Here is a 22,374-nt window from a genome sequence, read left to right on the forward strand (position 1 = left end):
TATTTGTAGTGTTTTTAAAAATACAGAAAACTCTCAAGACAGTCTGCATGTTGATCCTTGAATATTTACTGAAACTCCCTAGTTGTGTGGATGTCCCGTAGAATGGGAACAGGCATGAAACGGGCATGAGCTCTGAACTGTGTGGGAGTGGTAGTCTCCTTGGTGGTTATTCTCAAGGTCATGTTTCCAGGGACACTTAAGTAATGGCTTCTGATCCCCAGCGAAAACTCCCCATCAGTTCCAACAGCACCTGCATCCACAGATGTTTAGTGTAACATGTTGGTGTATACATTATTTGTCAGAGACATTTTAACATTTGCCTTGAAGATCCAGTTCTCAGGAGAAAGAGCAGAGAGTGGAGAGAAATGAAAAAACTGGCATCCAACTCCACGCTCTGCTAATCCTAGCATTTGGCTGTGCCTTGGTTTCTTCATCGCTCTAAAACTGGAATAGTGTTGTAGGATTCTGTTGAAAAAAGCTTCTGAAAGCTCCTGCATCATCAGCATTCCTTTCCTTCTTTTTCTTGAAGGTGTCTGTTCCTTTTAGAAAGGCGACACCCTAAACTCAGATGCACAAGCACAATGGAATTATGTTTATTCTATTACAAAAATCATGATGGCATGAATAATCATCAGTGATGTACAGTTATTTTGGATAAACCTAGGTCAAAGAAGGAATGCTTAGGTGGTTATTCCCACAACTGTCTCTCATTTGTATTTGTACTCATGATTAGCAAGAGTTTATGTGTGTGAGGTCTCCTGGGCATACACCCAGAGAAAAACATGGTCAGAAAGGATATGTTCACCCCAATGTTCATTGAAGCACTGTTTACAACAGCCAAGACATGGAAGTGACCTCAAGGTCCATTGACAGAGGAATAGATAAAGATGTTGTACATATATACAGTGGAATATTGCTGGGCCATCAAAAAGAATGAAACAATGTCATTTGCGCCAACATGGAAGGACCTAGAGATTATCATGCTGAGTGAAGTAAGTTGAAAGTGAAGCAAAAACATCTGTAACATCCTCTTACATGTGAAATCTAAAAAGAAATTATACAAATAAACTTATTTACAAAACAGAAACTTAAAGAATGAACTTATGGCTGTCAGGGAGGAAGGTCAACAGAGAGTCAAAGGAGAAATGAGTGTGCTATTTTAAATATAGCATACACTGCTATATTTAAAATATTAAAAGCCCATATATTTAAAATGGATAACAAACAAGGACCTACTGTATAGCACATAGAACTCTGCTCAATGTTATGTGGCAGCCTGGATGGAGGGGAGTTTTGGGGGAGAGTGGATACACATATGTATATGGCTGAGTCCCTTCACCATCCGCCTGAGATTATCACACATCGTTAATGGCTATACCCAAAGGCAATGGCACCCCACTCCAGTACTCTTGCCTGGAAAATCCCATGGACGGAGGAGCCTGGTACGCTACAGTCCATGGGGTCGCGAAGAGTTGGACGCAACTGAGCGACTTCCTTTTCACTTTTCACTTTCATGCATTGGAGAAGGAAATGGCAACCCACTCCAGTGTTCTTGCCTGGAGAATCCCAGGGCTGGGGGAGCCTGGTGGGCTGCCGTCTATGGGGTCGCACAGAGTCGGACACGACCGAAGCGACTTAGCAGCAGCAGCAGCAATACAAAATTAAAAGATTTTTAAAAATTATATATATATATATATATTAGGTAATGGGAATCTTTTAAACTATATTCCCTATGAATTTGACTGATTAGAAAAGTGAACATAAAAAGCCTGAAAATTAATAAAGAAAATTGAAGAGTCGTTTAGATACAAAAAGTAAACACAAGCAAAACTAAAACAAAAATATTTGAGTAATTACTGACAGACTGACAGAAGAAGGTTGTTTTTGTGCCAGCTTCAGAGAAAACTCAGGAGAAGAGCATGATCTCCGAGAACCTTCCTCAGTGCTCCACATCAGTCAGGCCTTTGCTACCTTTATCTGTCCCCGTTCCATGCATTGCTGATGGCTCATCCCATCCCCCACCACCCTGTAGCTACTGCAACATCCCAATCCTATTTTAACTTAGTCCCTTGCTGATCTACCCTAGCCCAGACTGTGTGCTTCCTTCCTATGAGGGCCCTTGATTATGTTTATTTTTTACCATTTCCTTATTGTCATATTTGTAAGCTTTGTCAAACCAACTAATGAGTCCACCTTCAGGACCAGTTGGCCAACAACAGAGAGTCAAAGGAGATACGAGTGACTTTGTTTTCTTAACATGAAAAAATGGCAAGTGAAACGAGGTACCAATGAGAGTATCAGGGTGAGCAAGATAAAATCGGTGAAATTTCTTCAAGGTATTCTTTTATAAAGGTCATTGGAGCACGTTCTTGCAGTAAGGCCAAAGTCTCAAGCAATACTAACTAGGCACATCCCTAAGCTTAGTCCAGAAAAAAACAAAAAAAACCTTAGTTTTCTCTTACACCTCTCTCCTCATGCACCTTGACCAAGGGTGTTTGAGGCCCAGTGCCACAGCACAGTTAGATAATAGTCTTACATGGTTTAGGCAAGGTAGCGAGGGAACCGGCAGATAATTTACTCCTCAACTAGGTGAATACTAGTGTAGGGAAAGAAAAGCTTTGCTCTATACTCTTATGTTTAGTCAAATTAAATCAACAAAAGACAAATTAAGGAGCTTTATAGGAAAGATTTCATTTCAGTCCCAGAGAAGGGCAATGCCAGAGAATGTTCAAACTACCACACAATTGCACTCATTTCACATGCTAGCAAAGTAATGCTCAAAATTCTCTAAGCTAGGCTTCAACAGTACATAAACCGAGAATTCCTAGATGTTCAAGCTGGATTTAGAAAAGGCAGAGGAACCAGAGATCAAATTGCCAATGTCTGCTGGATTATAGAAAAAGCAAGAGCATTCCAGAAAAACATCTACTTCTGCTTCATTGACTATGCTAAAGCCTTTGACTGTGTGGGTCACAACAAACTGTGGAAAATTCTTAAAGAGATGGGACCACCAGATGGGACCACCTTACCTGTCTCCTGTGAAACCCATCTGCAGGTCAAGAAGCAACAATCAGAACCAGACATGGAACAATGGATTGGTTCCAAATTGGGAAAGGAGTATGTCAAGGCTGTATATGGTCACCCTGCTTAATTAACTTCTATGAAGAGTACATAATGCGAAATACCAGACTGGATGAAGCACAAGCTAGAATCCACAGACTGTCAGAAGAATATCAATAACCTCAGATATGCAGATGGCACCACCCTCGTGGCAGAGACTGAAGAGGAACTAAAGAGTCTCTTGATGAAGGTGAAAGAGGAGAGTGGAAAATCTAGATTAAAACTCAACATTCACAAAACTAAGATCATGGCATCCGGTCCCATCACTTCATGGCAAATAGAAGGGGAAACAATGGAAATAGTGACAGACTTTATTTTCATGGGCTCCAAAATCACTGCATATGGTGACTGCAACCATGAGATTAAAAGACATTTGATCCTTGGAAGAAAAGCTATGACAAACCTAGACAGTGTATTAAAAAGTAGAGACATTATTTGCTGACAAAAGTCCATTTAGTTAAAGCTATGATTTTTCCAGCAGTCATGTATGGATGTGAGAGTTGTATCATAAAGAAGGCTGAGTGCCAAAGAACTGATGCTTTTGAACTGTAGTGTTGGAGAAGACTTTTTAGAGTCCCTTGGACTGCAAGGAGATCAAATCAGTCAATCCTAAAGGAGATCAACCCTAAATATTCATAGGAAGGACTGATGCTGAAGCTCCAATACTTTGGCTACCTGATCCGAAGAGCCAACTCATTAGAAAAGACCCTGATGCTGGGAAAGACTGACAGCAGGAGGAGAAGGAGACTACAGAGGATGAGATGGCTGGATGGCATCACCGACTCAATGGACATGAGTTTGAACAAGTTCCGGGAGATGGTGAAGGACAGAGAAGCCTGGCGTGCTGCGGTTCATGGAGTTGCAAAGAGTTGGACACGACTGAGTGACTGAACAACATAGGAAAGAAGCAAAAACCTCAAAGAACTGGCTAGGCCTGAGAGTTTATATACCATTTGAACAAAGGAGTTGGGTTTTTTGGAGGCGACAAATTGTGGGAAGGTAAATATATGGGTGAAATTAATGGAAGATAAGGGTCACCTGGTAAAATCTGTTGGTACAGATTCATCTCAGCATCAACTCCTGGTCTCCAATGATAAGAATGGTGTGGGGAGAACACCTATCTCATAGGAAATGTATGCTTTGCTTTTAGACAGAAAGGGGAAGGGTCAAGAGCCCTTCCAGCACCTACTATTTCTCAGTTCCCTTCAGCTCAGAATAGTCAATATGCCAAAGCAGTGTATTTGGGGTGACATTTTCTGATCCCTTTCACTAGCTGCCATTTTCTGTTCAGTCATTCACTCACTGTCTTTTAAAAGCATTTTTCAAAGAATGATGCTGGGATCTTCTGTACCAAAATTACTTTGGATGAGACACAAATTCAGAATACTGAGCCTACCCCCCAATCAGATGAAGTGGAGCATCTGGGGTGGTCCCAGAGTTCACAGGTTTCACAAATTTCCAAGCAGTTTTCAGATTTTTGGTTTCCTTGTGCACAGGGCTCCTTTCATGCACAGTGAGAAATGGTTACAGCTGTGTGGCTGCTTCCTATCCATGGGCTGTGAGTGCCAGAGTTCACGACAATCCTCACTAACCCCCTTCACTCACGCATGTTTACCTGAATGGCCCATGTAGGAATTTATGTTTTTAACCCCTGGTTGAAAGCCTTCTGGGTTTTGTGATGAGGGAGGAGCAGCTGCCTCTGAAAAATCAGACTTGCTAAGAAACGTTTCTGGAAATCTCTTCTGCTTAGTCTACTTCAGTTCAGAAAAAAATTCAAGTTAGAAATGTAGCAGCTCTAATAGGGCAGATGGCTGCTTTCAGTCTCTCGGAACTTGGGGAAAGTGTATGGCCCTTCTAAGTACACCAGAGAGCTGTCAGTGAGTGGTCCAAGAACTGATTCCCAGAGCCTGGTCCTTGTTTGGTGGCTGAACAAAGGCATCAATACAAAATATCTTTATGTCACCTCTTCTACAGCTGCTGCTGAGTCATGGGGGAATTTAAGACCAAAACTAGGACAGTTTCCTAAGACTGTTAATTCTGACCCTTGGGAAACATAAGTCGGGGGGAAAATGTCACAGGAGTAAGGCAGCATTTGCTTGAAAATTAACAGTAGTCTACTTCAAGTTGATGACCCACAAAAAAACTGCTACATATGCCTCATAGTCAGAGAATAGTTTAGCAAACATTCTTATGTATAAACTATTATCTCTACCAAAAACATAGTGTCTAACCTTTTATTAATAATATTAACCGAAATTTTAAGCAAGATAAAAATTAGCCATAATCTTATTGCCTCAACGTAATGTTTTTTCATATTATCTTTCTACATAAATGAATTTATACACATACATATTTTATGATCAAATTACTATATTTTTGTGTCCTGCTATTTTAATAAGATTTTTTCCAATTTCATTAGTATGGGGATCCAAAATGATGAATAAATTGTATATAAAAGAACCATTTTCCCAGGTGGTGCATCACTACCAAAAAAAAAAAAAAGAGAGAGAGAGAGAATAATTTTTGAGGAACATAAATCTTTAACAATAATAAACAAATAACCTAGAAAGAACATCACAGCAGGAAGCTATAAAACAGTTTTTTCCATTCTTGGATCTGGGTCCTGACATTCACAACACGGTTGTTAAAAAACTTCCTGCCTTCATTCAAACCGTTTATTAAATACTCTGCAATTTACTTTCACAAACATTCCTTACTAGCTCATCACCCCCAGTTTTCACATACTTCCTATCCATATGTATTCATGAAACATATATCATACTTGGCAGAGAAAGTCAAGTGACGTCTGCATTGTTGGACTGGGCTTCAGCTGAGCATTCAACATTTTGCAAGGATTGCTGCCTGCCATAGCTATAGACAATTCTCCGGGTTTATGTGACATCACAGAGGGAATAATCTACTAGGCCATCAGCAGTGGTATTTTTATAAATGATGACACCAGTTATCCTGGGCGGGCCAAGCCAGTGAAGTACTATAGTGCTTCAGCGATTAATGTGAGAGTGTGTGTCAGAATTCTTGCTCACCTGAAGTTGTTCTAAAGCATGTGGGTTTATTACCTGTACTTAAGTCTATGGCCTCTTCGGTTAAGACTTACGTGGTAGCAAATGTCAGGAGCACAAATTACACTTGCTTAGACAAAAAAGGGAACGTATAGACTTTTGTAATAAACATCTGAGGTATGACTAGTTAGAGATGCTTGGATAATGTCGATGGGAACCAGGATTCTCTGTCTCTTGTCTTCTAAGCCTTGGGTTCATGCTTAGGCATGTTCTTTCCCTTGCTAGATTGAGATGGACGCTAGCGGTTCCACACTTACACTGTAAGCAACCCCAGTGGGACGAGGACTCTTAGAGAAATCTCATCTAAGTTCTGCAGTTTACTCTCTCGGAATTTTGTGAATGAATCATTGTGACCGGGTGACGTCAAGTTGTGGATGGAAATGCTTGATTCAGGGGAGCACCAGGGGAGCCTTGGGTAGGGCCAGCTGCACCCAAGTCATATAGCCTGAGAGCAAAAATGGGAGATTACCCAAAGATAATTGGGATGATATTACTAAGAATAGGACTACATGGTAGAAACAGACAAAAATAGCTGTCCACTACAAATAAAAATGCTGAAAACTCTCTCTGTATTTTAAGAAACTTCTTTGGTAATCCAGCAGTTAAGACTCCACACTCTCAAGGCAAGGGGCATGGGTTTGATCTCTGGTCGTGGAACTAAGATTCTACATGCTACACAGCGTGGCCAAAGAAAAAAATGCTAAAAACTTGGCCTCAAGTTTGGTCTTATGTGACTAAATTATAAACCAATAGCTTTTAAGAGAACTAAAATCCAAAAACATAGAAACTTCTATTGAAAACTGTTTTGCAAAGGGGTGTAACATACAGTATAGGGATATGGTCAATAATATTGTAATAACTTTGTATGGGGACAGATGGTTACTAGACTTATCATGGAGATCATTTCATAATACTTGCAAGTGTCAAATCACTATGTAGTACCTCTGAAACGAACATAATATTGTATGTCTATTATATTTCAATTGAAAAATAGAGTAGCAAAATCCTTGCCAAAAAAAGGAGCAAAAAATAAAAACACCACCAACAAAAAAGAAACCTGTTTTGTTCTAAGAAGGCAGCTAGTCATTAATATTAAATGTAAATGAGTGAATTTCATCTTGATAAAAAGTGGCTATGATAGGTAGAATAGTAACCCCACTATAAGTTCTCATCCTAAACCCTAGAACCCGTAAATATTATCTTACATAGAAAAAGAGACTGTGCAGATGCATCTCATGTTAAGAACCCTGAAATGGGAAGAGTATCTTGGATTACCCAGGTTGACCTAACATGATCACAGGAGTCCTTAACAGTGGAAAACCTTGGGACTTTTCCTGGTAGTCCAATGGTCCTTCCAATTCAGAGGGCCCAGGTTCCATCCCTGGTCAGGGAACTAGATCCCACATGCCGCAACAAAGATCTCTCAGGCCGTGACTAAGACCTGACACAGCCAAATACATTTAAAGAAAAACAAAACCAAAAACTGGAGAACCTTTTCTGACTATGGTCAGATGATGCAATCAGGAGAAAGGGACAGAGAAATGCAACGTTACTGCTTTGAAGATGAAGATAGAGGAAGGACACCAGGAGCCAAGGAATGTGGGCAGCCTCTGCAAAATGGAAAAGGCAAGAAATGGGTTCTTTCCTAATCCAGAAGAAATCCAGACCCGCTATCACCTTGACTTTAGCCCAGGGAGACCTGTGTTGGACTTCTGACTACAGAACTGTCAGAGAGTAAATGCATGTCCTTTAAGTTGCCGCTGTGGCCATTCATTAGAGCAAACAATAGAAAACTATGGCAGCAGCTGTTTTGGCACTTTCTCACATCCTAGGACCCAATTTTCAAGTCATCATCAGTGCAGACCACTTGGAACACCTCAGACAAGAACCTCATTTTGGCAGCGACATTTAATGCTCACTGAACACAGATCTGTCATCCATCATCCTAGCCTGTGCGCAGTTAGGGATGATCAACATAATCTTCTCTAGTCAATGGATTATTAGCTTCAGTAACATATGTAAAATTCCGGGGCGATGTCACAAGATGTCCCTGCACACCTTCCCCAACTCTTGTGCCCGTGGAAACTGGGAGGCTTATGTTGAGATGGTGCTGCCACAAGATGCAAATATCCTGGATCCCTGAGACTCTGCTGGGGAGGAGCTCCCTGCAGAACCACTGGACTTGCAACAGATTTTGTGTGAGTGAAAAATAAATGTTTACGTTTTAAACTACTGAAGTTTCCAGGTTCATTTCTATAGCCCAACCAAGTCTATCCTGCCAAGTACACTTGCTTAGAATAAGGCAATCCCAAGAAGCAAAGAGGGTGTACCAGGTGGTTCAGTGGCAAAGAACCCACCTGCCAACGCAGGAGATGTGAGTTCGATCCCTGGGTGGGAAGATCCCTAGAGCAGGAAATGGCAACCCACTCCAGTATTATACCTGGAAAATCCCATGGACAGAAAAGCCTAGAGGACTACAGTCCATGGGGTCGCAAAGAGTTGGATGAGATTGAAACACACATGACAACAAAGAGGCAAGAATCCAACCTATCAAGTTTAACACAGAAAGTATTTCTAACTCTCTCTTATTAACCTATTAAATTATATCCTATATGCCTCAATTTCCATGTACATACAATTGAGAGATAAGCAATTTTATATAGCACCTGAGGAAAGATTGAATATTATATAAATGACTGTGCTGTGCTTAGTCGCTCAGTCGTGTCCAACTCTTTGTGACCCCATGGCCTGTAGCCAGTCAAGCTCCTCCGTCCATGGAATTCTCCAGGCAAGAATACTGGAGTGGGTTGCCATGCCCTCCTCCAGCAGATCTTCCCAACCCAGGGATTGAACTGAGGTCTCTTGCATTGCAGGTGGATTCTTTACCGTCTGAGCCACCATGGAAGCCATATAAATGACTACTCCTTTTATTTCTGCTGTTTATATAATACAATCGTGAATTTTAATTTAGAAAATAAAAATGCTTCATATTTTATTAAGAAATAGTATTTTTGGGTTTTCTTCCATTAACTTGTAATGATAATGCAAATATTATGCCTTCATGTCAAGTTTATATGATGGAAACTTGTAGTTATAAGATGAAAATTGCTTTTTTCTATCAATATTTTACATTTAAGACACTTGCCAAGATACAACCTTAGTAAAACAGCATTCTTATAGCCATCAAAAGGTACAAGAGACAAAGAAAAGTAAACTCACAGCCTGTAAAGCTTTCCTAAGAGAACTGGAATGCAAAAAAAGTAAACCAAAAGCATAATCTGTTTTAAAGAGAGTAAGAGAATATTTTCCATCTAATCATCCAAGGTGATAATAGCATCTTGAGAAGAGCCAGAGATTACCCAATTTCTCTCCTTCATTTGATAGAAGAGCAAATCGAGGATTATAAAAATTAAGTAATTTATGTCTCTAGCCAATGGGCGAGAGATAATAGGCCATAATTTCACTCTCCTGTAGAAGAGTCACACGTTGAATACCTCAACTTACATACACGTTGACTGTACACATCTCACAGCTTATTCAACTCTCAGACACATGGCTCTTGTGGCCCTTTCCCAGGACGGATGATTATTTTGAGGAGGGAAATACTCAAGACATACTAACAGTCTAAGCCCACTCATTTCCTCTGGTCATATAACTTAACAGCTCTTTAACTTGGGCCAAACCAGTTTCTCTGTTAAAACCTTAGAGGGTCAACAGGGCTTTTTTGTTTTTGTTTTTTACCAAGAACTAAATGAAATAAAATTTTTATGAAAGGTTTTAAAAATCTTAATATTTACAGAAGTATAAAGGAACATTATTCTTAAAACTGTAGTGCCAGTCATTCTAGTCTCATCTTTCACTTTCCCAAAAAACTTCAACTAAATCAGCTCAGAAATAAGTTTTAACATCATTTCTTTCTGATACATGTGGCACATCAATGCGCTTTTTCTTAAGGTGAACTTAGAACTATAACATCAGGTTCTGATCTCAATTTTTGTAGTAGTAGAAAAATAATGTTTTGAAACACCCTCTGATATAAATTCTAGTCTCAGTAATTTAACTTTATTTTTGTTTCTCCCTTGACTTTCTTTTTGCGATTAAGAGTAAACCCTGAGACTGAGGGTTACTCCTCAGGATAGGGCAAAGTAGCAAGTGTACAACACAAAGAACAACTGTTTAAGTGTAATATTCAAACTGAGATTTTTAAGTTCCACAGGGAGATAGTAGTTTTGAAAATCAGGCTTTCATAAGAAAGGAGAATTTTGTCAGACCTTCAAAATCATATTTTTATATATTGAGTCACATGAAATTCCTAATATTTAACCAGTTTGACCTACAAAAATGGAAATCTATTATCATCCCACCTACAATGTGAATCTAAAACTCAAGCTTGAGACTTCCCTGATGGTCTAGGGGTTAAGAATCCACCTGCCAGCACTATTTACAATAGCCAGCACATGGAAGCAAGACGTCCATTGACAGATGAATAGATAGAAAAGATGTGCTACATATATACAATGGAATATTATTCAGCCACAAAAAGGGATGGATTTGAGTCAGTTATAGTGAGGTGGATGAACCTAGAGCCTGTTATATAGAATGAAGCAAGAGCCAGAGGAGTCTGCCCTTTGAGAGAGCCCATCCTTACTAGCCAGAAGTAAGAGCACTTGCCAGGCATCACACATACATGCCATCAAAGAAATACACAAGTTACTTTGTGTCCTGACCTGGGGTAAGGGGTGAGGTGCAGAAGAGCTGAGAGCAGAAGAGGTCTAGGGTTGGTATAAGGAAATGGCATTAAGATCTAGAGAAGATGGGCTATGTCAGAGACCAGGGCCTCCAGTGTCCAGTTACAAAGCAACATCTAAAAAGCAGGTGAAACCGGACATAGTTCAACAGACACCCATCAGCAAAAAACAGGGGCAAACCACAGCAGGACTACACAAGTGTGAGGCATCTTTCTGTCAATCCCTGGCAGTATAGTGCTTGAACTTCTTAAAAACAACCATGGAAAATTATATGAGAAGGTGGGTGAAAAGACCCCAGAGCTGAGTAACTGAAATACTGTTGGGATAGAAAGAGACTTTTGAACTGCAAGGACATAGTCACCTTGAGTGAACAAGTTCAAGTTCACCTTTTCCCCCTGCAACCAAGGAAAATAAGAAACCAATAGAAAGAAGAAATCAATTAAATTTTGAGGTATGCCACACTAATTAGATAAACATGGATTTGGAAGTGGTTTGCATTTAGGAAACAATTTTTTTTTCTATTTTTAACCTTTGCAACTTTAAATTCGCTACCTAATTTGCAGTCTTTGTGCCCTTAGTGTATAATGGTCCCAATTTCTACAGCTATAAAAGCTATAAAGTTAAACAATTTGCCTATTGTCACTGGTTAGTTAAGGAAAGAACTAGAAGCAACACTTGTATTTTCTGACACCTGGTCTCTTTTTAATAAAGAGAAACTTTTTGTTTTCGTGGCAAAATGCTAAGACATCAATATACTGAAATTTACTGAACTAATTGGTAAATGGCTTTTTAAGAAGTTTTCTGGTCAACATAGAGAAATAGAAAAGTTCAGAGCCTGATAGTTACATATACTTTTTCACTTCTTAGAGAAGATCAGAATCTCAATTCAACTCTGTTTTTTTTTTGTTTTTGCCTCTCCTACCAAAAAGCATCACCACCAGAATCAAAATTTCAGTGTTTACAAAATGTGTTCGTTTTAATTTGGCACAGTTTCCTCATTTCCTCTGTGTCTGCCAAGTCAAGAGCCTGTGTGAAAGAGACATATGTCAAATTTACAACAAGTCAGAGGGAGTGCCCATAAGATGAAAATAATCAGAAATGTGTTACAAGGAAAAGTCGATCTTCCTAAGTCTCCAAAGCTTCAAAATCATCTCGGGTCTGCATCTTCTGCCTGAGGTTAGGGGCTGGAGAGACCCTCCCTGCCTTGTTTGTACATCTGCAAAATGATATATGCCTTTTTGGCTTTCCAGGTGATGTACGATGCAATCCTCTATCTACCTTCAAACTGGATTATTGTATACCCACTCCCTCAAAGCCTTTGGTGTGCCCACTAACAGAAAATGCAGAGGCTCAGCAGGCAAGAACGGGTGGCACCACTTTATACAGGCTTCCTAAGTAATCACAAAACATTCATGTTTGAATGGAACCAATGCTCTGTCTTTCTCAGATCTGTTGGTTAATGTATCCATCTTTATTAGAGAGCGATTGATGTAGAATGAGGCAATAGAAAAGGAAACTTCCAGCTGCGCTTCTGAATGGTTGGGTGTGTGATTGGGAAATCCAGACAATAATAAACTCTCAGGGTTGAACTAGTAATTGTTTGGAACCGAATAACTATACAGTTTCAATAGTTGTACGTAGCACAACTCCTCCAACCATTCCCATTGTTTTCCTATTGCATTACACATGGGGAGTTCTTTTCCCAGGCAGGACATACAAGAAAGGGGGTATCTAGTAGTAAACAGTGGACCACTGACTGTCCTGATCAGAGTATTTCACATGACCCCATACACAGGCTAATAGCAGTGTTCTGCCAAAGTTTAACCCATAGGGAATAGACCTTTGAGATTGTTTAAAAGTGGCTGGCTGTGAGAGAGAAGCCTATTTCCTTTCCTGGAGCTTAATTTAGCTGGAAAATGAAGATAGGCGGAATGTGAGCTTCCTGTAGCTTTATGCGTTGTATAATTTTATTAGACAGAAACAAACTTGCCATCAATGACTTATGCTAGTCAACTGAAATATTTATTTTTATGTAAAATGTGACTTTCAAGCTGTATATGGCACATCATCCAATAAGAACACAGAATAGCTCCCGACAGTTTCCCTTCAGAGTCAGCTCTGTCACCAGACTGAGGAGCAGAGACCGCTTTCTTAAATTTCACAAGGCATACCCTGAGTCATACAACACTGCTAGGAGTCCCAACATTTGTAGAGTGCTACTGTATAAATTTGGGAAGTGCTCACAATTCTGGACCTGTTATCACTTATTTATAATCCAAATGGACCCTAAATCTATGCCGTCTTCTATAAACTGACCAGGGGGAACCAAAGCAGAACATAATGTATTCCTCTCAGCACTGTAAATTGATGTGCTCCATAATTTATATGTATTTATTAATAGAGATATATAGAGACTTTTTTTCTTCTAGATCCACAGAGGGGATGATAACATACAGTAAAATTGAGAAAGACAGGAAAAGAATACCAGTTACCTATTTTTGCCTTATTTTAAGCCCTTTTTAGGGACTTCCCTGGTAACTCAGAGGGTAAAGAATCCCCCTGCAATGCAAGAGACCTGGGTTCTATCCTTGGGTTGGGAAGCTCCCCTGGAGGAGGGCATGGCAACCCACTCCAGTATTCTTGCCTGCAGAATTCCCATGGACAGAGAAGCCTGGCCAGACTACAGTTCATGTGGTTGTGAAGAGTTGGACACAAATGAGCGACTAAGTACAGTACAGCTATTTGAAAGAGGAGAGTGAAAAAGTTGGCTTAAAGCTCAACATTCAGAAGATGAAGATCATGGCATCTGGTCTCATTACTTCATGGGAAATACATGGGGAAACAGTGGAAACAGTGTCAGACGTTATTTTTGGGGGCTCCAAAATCACTGTAGATGGTGATTGCAGCCATGAAATTAAAAGGTGCTTACTCTTTGGAAGGAAAGTTATGACCAAACTAGACAGCATATTCAAAAGCAGAGACGTTACTTTGCCAACAAAGGTCCGTCTAGTCAAGGCTATGGTTTTTCCAGTGGTCATGTATATCCATACATGGATATACATGTATGAGAGTTGGACTGTGAAGAAAGCTGAGCACCAAAGTATTGATGCTTTTGAACTGTGGTGTTGGAGAAGACTCTTGAGAGTCCCTTGGACTGCAAGGAGATCCAACCAGTCCATTCTAAAGGAGATCAGTCCTGGATGTTCATTGGAAGGACTGATGCTAAAGCTGAAACTCCAGTACTTTGGCCACCTCATGAGAAGAGTTGACTCATTGGAAAAGACTCTGATGCTGGGAGGGATTGAGGGCAGGAGGGGAAGGGGATGACAGAGGATGAGATGGCTGGATGGCACCACCGACTCGATGGACATGGGTTTGGGTGAACTCCAGGAGTTGGTGATGGACAGGGAGGCCTGGCGTGCTGTGATTCATGGGGTCACAAAGAGCTGGACACGACTGAGGGACTGAACTGAACTGACCCACTTAGTCACCCCCCACCTCAACCTCTCAACAAAAATGTTTTTGTGAGGAAACAGTATCCAGCAGGAAATGTCACTGACCTGAGACAGTCTTCGGGCTGTTCTTTCAGGAGCCTCCTTTTGACGTGTAAATCGCGCATCCTCCTTACCAGCATAAAACAATGGTTTATAAAGCTGTTTTCCTGTCATCTCCAGTGCAGATAAGCTCCTGGGTTTAGGGGGGAAAAAAATAAGTGGTATTTTACTTTTTTCTTTTTACTGAAGTACAGTTGATTTACAATGTTAATTTCTGCTATACAGCAAAGTGATTCAGTTATACATATGTATACATTCTTCTTAAAATTCTTTCCATTATGGTTTATTGCAGGATATTTAATATAGTTCCCTGAGGTATACAGTAGGACCTTGTTGTTTCCTTTTCTCTTGAAAGTGTGGTTTAAAGGTGATACTAAAAAGATTTTGAAACATAAGCATCCCAGGAAGCTAAGGGCTTCTTCATTTATAGACATCACTGGAGAAAACTAGCTCTTAGGTCATGAAAGGCTTCTTGAAAGGCATGTGGGCAGTCAGTCTCTTATCTTAATGGTTTCTCCTCTTGTCTTCAGCTCTCAGTGAGCTCCAGATGCTTTCAGTGGGACCTCCTAAGGTTTGCTACATGGTTCCATGTAACCAGATCTACTTCCAACCATAGAAGAACCACAGCCAGCTCCAGGTTGCCCTTCCTGACACTCTGTTACTCAGACCAAGGTAGTCTTTTAAATTTAACACTGCAGCCATGCTCTGCTTGCAGCCCTGATCAATACCAGGTTCCATCCTCATAAGTTAAACGGCCCAAATGTTCTCTCATGCTATAATAACAGCTCGCTGTGGTTGGTTAGCAGCAGATGGGGTGTTGTGTTTTGTTCATGAACCTTCTAGAGACCACATGATGCAAGGATAAGATCAATGTTTTTAAGAATTAAAACAGGTATAACTTTGAATCCCAGTTTAGTAAATTTCCTTCCAAGACCTGGGGTAATTCTGTAAAAGCAGATGTAATGATGCTGATGGTACTGATCACGAAAATGAAGCCCAAAGAAGCTAAAATAGGACACACAGAGAGTAAATAGCCCAGAGAGAATTCAAATGCAGATGCCACTTTACTGTATGTCCTTCAAAACTGGGTCTTTACCTCACTGGGGCATGAATGCTCCACTTGTTTGGATTAATATCTGTTATAAACCTGCATTTACCTCTTTACTGTTGGCCTCCTTAGTGACTAAGTATTCCTACATCTTGAGGCCTCTTTGACCACAAAAGGGAAAGAAAACTTCGTAAGGGCACTGGAAAAGAGATTTTCCGGTTCACTTCTACCTAGACTGCTGCTTTCTGTTAGTGATGTGAGTGACAGCAGATTTTTTAAACCCCAGCTGTAGTTACTGTGGTTAAATCTGATGTGGAGATTAAGCCTTTTTTGGAGAATTTTAAAGCACATGACTTTAGACTCCCTGGAGAAACAGAGGAAGGGCTCTTAGAAGAATTTTCTCCTAGACAACTCTGCAGATCTCAGGAGCTGTTAACAAGGATAGTAGGCCTTTTAGATTGAGATCTACTGTCAACTTCCCGAGACAAAACCAGACGAATTGCCTAAAGACTTGACAGAATTATAGGAGACTTACGTGGTTCACCATAATCGCACATGTTCTGGAAGGAAAAATGAAGTTTAGAGGCTTGGTAAGACATCATTCCTGATTGCTTGACTTACCCCAGGTGGAGGAAAAATGGAAAAGCCATTAAGAATGGGTTGAGGGGACACATGCAAAAATCTGAGTTTATTTTGACCTCTATTTGATGGTGTGTTTGTATGAATGTGGATACAGGGATACGAGTTTAAAATCATTGGAGGAGGGGGTAGAATTATTATATCTTGATAAATGTTCCCAAACCAAAATAACTGCTTCTTGGAAATTGTAGCAGATATAATGAGTAGCAGGGAAGATTGATCTGGTGATAATGAATGTCATGGAGGAAACAAGTTTCACATGTTTTGGATCTGGAGCGCTGATTGGTTCAGGATGTTTATAATTGGAGATACTCACATCTCACTTAATAAATCTTGCCTTAGAGAGCCAGAGATAGAAATTTCCTCTACACTCTCTCTCTTGACTAGTCTTGTGCTTACTTGCTGAGTCGTGTCTGACTCTTTGTGACCCCATGGACAGTGGCCTGCCAGGCTCCTCTGTCCACGGGGATTCTCCAGGCAAGAATAGTGGGGTGGGTTGCCATGCTCTCCTCCAGAGGATCTTCCCAACCTAGGGAGTGAACCCTAGTCTCCTGCATTACAGGCAGATTCTATACCATCTGAACCACCAGGGAAGCCCAGCTCTATAATTCATGTAAAAATTGAGGGCCAAATGTATTTTAGAAAGGAGAATTTTTCAAACTTGAAAGATAATTCAAACAGGGTTGGGATAATAATCCATACTCAAAAATATTATTTACATTGAATGGGATGTATAAATACTAAAAATAGCTTCCTATTAGTTCAGATCAGATTTTGCTGCCAAATGAACTCAGATCAGGTCAGATCAGATTTTGCCACCAGATAAACTTTGAAAACTTTCATTTTCCAGAGATTTTAGGATTTTGGAAATAGAGCTATAGGATTATGAAACTATACAAATGAAAACTTCTACTTGACCCTGCTGCTAAACAGAAACATCAAATGATTTACAGGAAGATGGTGAACATTGATTTGAGGAATATGCTTAGAAACAGTAGGGAGACAGTAATAATGATATAGTTAACATTTCTTGCACAGTTATTATGTGCCAGGCATTATTATAAGACTTTAGCATGAATTAAGTCATGTAAGTCTCTTATAATTTGATGAGATATTATGTTGATATATTGATAGACCTAGTCACAGATGAAGAAACTGAAGCACAAAAAGTTTTGCCCTGCAGAGCACACAGAGCAATTGATCAGAGGGACCCTAATCTTAACACAGAACACTCCCTTCTTGCAATATTTATACTTCAATTTTGTTCCACACAAAGACAGTTCTTATATGTCATATTCATCTTCCTCTTACCAATAGGAAACAAAGGGGTGTATTTTTTATTTAAATGTACTATAATATTTCTCAAGATGCTTGCCTTCATCATGAAATGTCTTTTACATGCTGGCATTTGTAATTCTTTATCTTGAAACTGAGCCAATTAACAGATTATTGACACAAACAAGTTTAGTGTAAATAATAAAAAAGAATTAAGCATTTACATTTTCCCTTGAGAGAAGAGACTGGTCTCTGGCCACTGTTTTATCCACAAGGCCCCACTTAGAGGTTTCTGTATAATAGCTACTTTGTTAGATGAATAAATGAGTTCAAATCTCCAAAATCTCCCAAAACAAGTGCTGCTGCTGCTGCTGCTGCTAAGTCGCTTCAGTTGTGTCCGACTCTGTGCGACCCCATAGACAACAGCCAACCAGGCTCCCCCGTCCCTGGGATTCTCCAGGCAAGAACACTGGAGTGGGTTGCCATTTCCTTCTCCAATGCATGAAAGTGAGAAGTCAAAGTGAAGTCGCTCAGTCATGTCCCACTCTTAGCGACCCCATGGACTGCAGCCCACCAGGCTCCTCCATCCATGGGGATTTTCCAGGCAAGAGTACTGGAGTGGGTTGCCATTGCCTTCTACCCCAAAACAAGTGAGTCCCAGTCAAATACTAATTTGTATCATTCCATTTATTTGCATTTTTCTCTTTGTTGATGTTAATTTATTAGAATTTGAGATAAAAAATTTATATTGATTGGTTTTTGTATCCTGGAGTAGGAAATGGATGGGAGGTTAACCACTTTGCATTTGGCTGAATGTATTATTTTAGCTGGGCTCCCCTGACTCCTGGTCATGCTGATATGCATGTGTATTTACAGTGTAAATACATGGAATGTGTGACACATCCTGATAGCATCAGGCTCACCAGCAGCCCCTGGGAAATGATGTTGCCCAACCAGTCTCACCACTCCAAACACTGGATTGCTACAGGCAGGTGCTTCCACCTGATTCCCAGGCCTCTCTGATAGTATCTGAAGAGCTCTTTGACTCAGAACTTTGTCAAGATGAAAGGATTGGGAATGCCAGAAACCATCTTATAAGCCATACTATGTACAGTTCTCTAAATTTACCTTGAGCAGACTGCAGTTTCTCCTATTAACTACCTATCCTATTCATTAAGGAATTTGTGGATGAAAAAACCCCTCCCTCATCCTGTGCATATTTTGCACCATTGCCGTTCTGCTTCGCACAGTCCTACTTTCAGACTTAAACGCTAGAATCACTCCCTTTTTTCAGGGCTTCTACACTCACACAGACAATTCTCTGTCTAGCTGCAGTCGTTCAAAGTTCTCTCTCAAAGCAAAAGTATTTTCATTGAGGTTGACAACAGATTCTACTTTGCTATTGTATATAACAGTTCTGGCTCTTTAGAGAGTTCCATTATTCCAAATCATCCTCTGCAAAAATACCCAGTAACTGCTCATTCTTATAGCTTTGCCCTCTGCTACACTGCCATACTAAGTCTCCCTCACCCTCCTTTTGTTCCTCTGTACTTCTATCAATTCTGTTCTGCAGGGGTTGGATTGGCTATTTTGACAGAATGCAGCTTTCAAGGAGGGTAAGTCCAGACGAAGGACTCCCCACTGAAAAGTAGTCATTTACCCTATTTTTTCCTATGTCACATTATCTACTTCTTCTCTGGACATTCTTGGACCACAAAGATGTATGCATACACATGCAGAGATACACTCTGGCACTCCTATATGGCCCCTGCTGAGAGATGATAATTCAAGGATTTAAGTTGTCCTATTGGCTTTACAAGCATTTATTAAACCAGCCTTTAACACAGCATCAGTTTTAAGAATTTATTTTTCAATTTTTAAAATTGAAATTCCTGCTTTTCTTACTTTCTCCATATGGGAGATTCATATCCATATACAAGGATGTAATTTTGTGGTTTATCATAAACAGAATTCATAAATTCTAGGAAGCTTGAAAAAGCTAAAGATGTGTTAACCATGCTATTTCTGCTCACCTTTTGGCTATTTTTCTATTAACAAAGGATTGACAAGCAGTTTGCAGGGATATTAATTAACTGAGGAGATACTAACTGCCTCCAGTTTGATACAACAAGATCTGGCACTTACTACACACACGCTACTGAGACATACAGTAGAATGGGCTGTTATACCAGGTATAAGAATCTTGTATGTGAGAACTGGACCACGAAGGCTGAGCACCAAAGAATTGGTGTTTTCATATTGTGGTGCTGGAGGAGACTCTTGAGAGTCCCTTGGGCAGCAAGGAAATCAAACCAATCCATCCTAAAGAAAATTAACGCTGAGTATTCATTGGAAGGACTGAAGCGGTAGCTCCAATACTTTGACCACCTGATGTGAAGAGCCAACTCATTGGAAAAGACCTTGATGCTGGGACAGATTAAAGGCAGGAGGAGAAGGGGATAACAAAGGACAAGATGGTTGGATGGCATCACTGGCTCAACGGTCATGAGTTTGAACAAGCTCTGGGAGAGGGTGAAGGACAGGGAAGCCTGGCGTGTTGCAGTGCCTGGGATTTCAAACAGTCAGACACGACTTAGTGACTAAACAACAACAAGGAGCTTAAATGCTGGCTTGTAAACTAACAACACATGAAGTCCCAAAATAGTTTAGAATATATGCCCAGAATTCCAAAGTCCCTACTATAATCATAGAGTTCTAAAGTCAGGACAATTTTTCATTGATTATATACATTGACATTTTTGTCTTATAAATGAAGAGGCTGAAAAACAGAGATGCTGATTTGTTCAAGATTTTAGGAAATTACTGCAGTGGGCCCCCAGGTAGTGCAGGCCCTGAAACCCTTCCCCCTCTCTTGGCATCTTTTGGAGGCTGCCCTCTTTTTCTATACTGAATCATGTAATTTACTTGTTGGCTCTTATTCATTATTAATGTATCCAAGAGTATATTTTAGAATGTACAAATATGCTTTTTACCTCATGATGTATATGTTAATAGTAGACATTTTAGAAATCTTGACATTCCTAACATTAAAAATCACTATGTATTTAAAAGTACATATCACTAAAAACATTTCTTCTTACTTAGAATTTAAAGTCTCTCCAAATGATAAATATCAAAGCCAAATTTGAACCTAAACTAATTCTGCCTGAGTTCTTTAGCCAAAAAATATTTAATTTCCCTAATAACAAAAAGTCACTGTAAATAACTTCTTCATATTTTCCAAAACCAATACACTGCATCCAAAACAACCAGTTTCTTATTCTGCTAAAATTTTAACACTGGGGTGGATATTACTAGTTGTTTCCCATAAATTTTATTTTTATGATTTGCTTTATCTTAAGCTGTGGTTCATATGGTCAAGAATCTGCCTGCAATGCAGGAGACCTGGATTCGATCCCTGAGAAGATCCAGGAAGAGCCCCTGGAGAAGGAAAGAGCTACCCACTCCAGTATTCTTGCCTGGAGAATTCCATGGACAGAGGAGCCTGCTGGGCTATATAGTCCATGGGGTTGCAAAGAAATGGACACAACTGAGCGACCAACACTTTTCACTAAGCTGTCTTTCAGACAGTAATTATTTAATTCATTGACACTCTTACTAGGGAAATAACTGCAATATGAAACTCATAATAATTGGGAAAGGTCTTTATTTCCTCATTATTCATTCATTCATTTGCTTGTCTGCCTAACTTCCTTTCTCCTCTGTCAGAAAATCACTGTCATAATTGTGTTGCTTTAAACGCATTACAATGTTAGAAGCTTAAACATCAGTTGAATAGCCCATCCACTGGTTCAGAGATGAGCTTGCCATCTAATATGAGCCAGTGAGGGATATTTGCTGAGGCTTATGGGAAAGAAAAGCTTCCTATTTTTCTGTGTTATTATAGGTAGACACTCTCTTTGACATTAGATGGAAAGAATGAGGGCTATCTCTGGGAGACAGTAGTAATCATCTGGCTGCTAGGCTTGGGAAGAAACTGACATAAAGAAAGGGCAGAGAAGCCAAAGGGCCTCCAGTTGCATTTTGGGGACTACTAGCTCAAATTTTGCCTGAAACCAGTCCTCTCTCAATATATTCTTTTTATTTACTTAAGCCCGTTAGAATTGGGCTTTCAGGGGTTGTTTTTTTTTGCAACAAAAGCAGTACTGAATGTCATACTACTATTGGCATTTGTGTGACAGTTTTATTTACTATGGCAGACATTATTGGTCACCTACACAAAAGTCACTATTTTTCCTTAACAGATTCCCAATTTATTAGTATTTTAGGCAGATAATGTGTTCAAGGGTCTTCCCCATCCATCCTAGAATCTCAATGTTTATTAGTCTTAACCAATCATGGGGATTCTATATCCTTGTCAAGGACTGCTTTAGGAATGTGATATGATCAGATCTGTTATGGGCATCATGGGAGATTTCCTAATGCTTAAAAAGATAAAACTTTCTTTGTCTTTCAACTTTTAGACGATGCCCTGTAAGGAACAGCCACCTTGCATATAGGGAGAAATCAGAGAATTCAGGAGAAGCCGACCTGGCTTCCCTGAGCCACAGAATGAGCTAACCTTGGAATTCCCCAGATTTAACCTTACATGCAGTAATAAACTCCCCATTGTTTAAGTTGCTGAGAGTCACAGGTCTGTTATTCAGAGCTGAAATCACTCTGGCTGATATATTCACAGACAATATTGATTCTTTGAGGCTAATCTCAGTAAAAATCACCGTACATGATTGATTAAATCCAACCTGACTCTTTAAAAAATGGATACTTTTACAATTTTAGGCATACTTCCTCATTTGAAGGTTCAGCTTAAAGTAGTTTAAAGACTTGAAGTGATCAATTCATACATAATACAGATTAGATAATTTCTATATCTCAAACCAGAGACAAAA

The 22,374-nt window shown here is 39.8% G+C and overlaps 1 protein-coding gene and 1 long non-coding RNA gene across 10 annotated transcripts in view; one reads left to right on the forward strand and one right to left on the reverse strand.

Annotated features, from left to right (window-relative positions):
• The window catches only part of LOC112586947, a 506,468-nt gene that overhangs the window by 384,223 nt on the left and 99,871 nt on the right, over positions 1–22,374 (reverse strand). For all 6 annotated transcript variants that reach the window (XR_006553469.2, XR_006641422.1, XR_006553468.2 and 3 more), the window contains exon 3: positions 14,509–14,635. This is a non-coding gene — a long non-coding RNA (uncharacterized LOC112586947). The remainder of the gene's footprint in view (positions 1–14,508; positions 14,636–22,374) is intronic.
• CCDC192 (coiled-coil domain containing 192) overlaps positions 1–22,374 on the forward strand; it is a 220,464-nt gene that overhangs the window by 183,114 nt on the left and 14,976 nt on the right. The window lies entirely within an intron of this gene.

Source organism: Bubalus bubalis, chromosome 9 (genome assembly GCF_019923935.1).
Source record: "Bubalus bubalis isolate 160015118507 breed Murrah chromosome 9, NDDB_SH_1, whole genome shotgun sequence".
In the NCBI taxonomy this organism is placed as follows: Eukaryota; Metazoa; Chordata; class Mammalia; order Artiodactyla; family Bovidae; genus Bubalus; species Bubalus bubalis.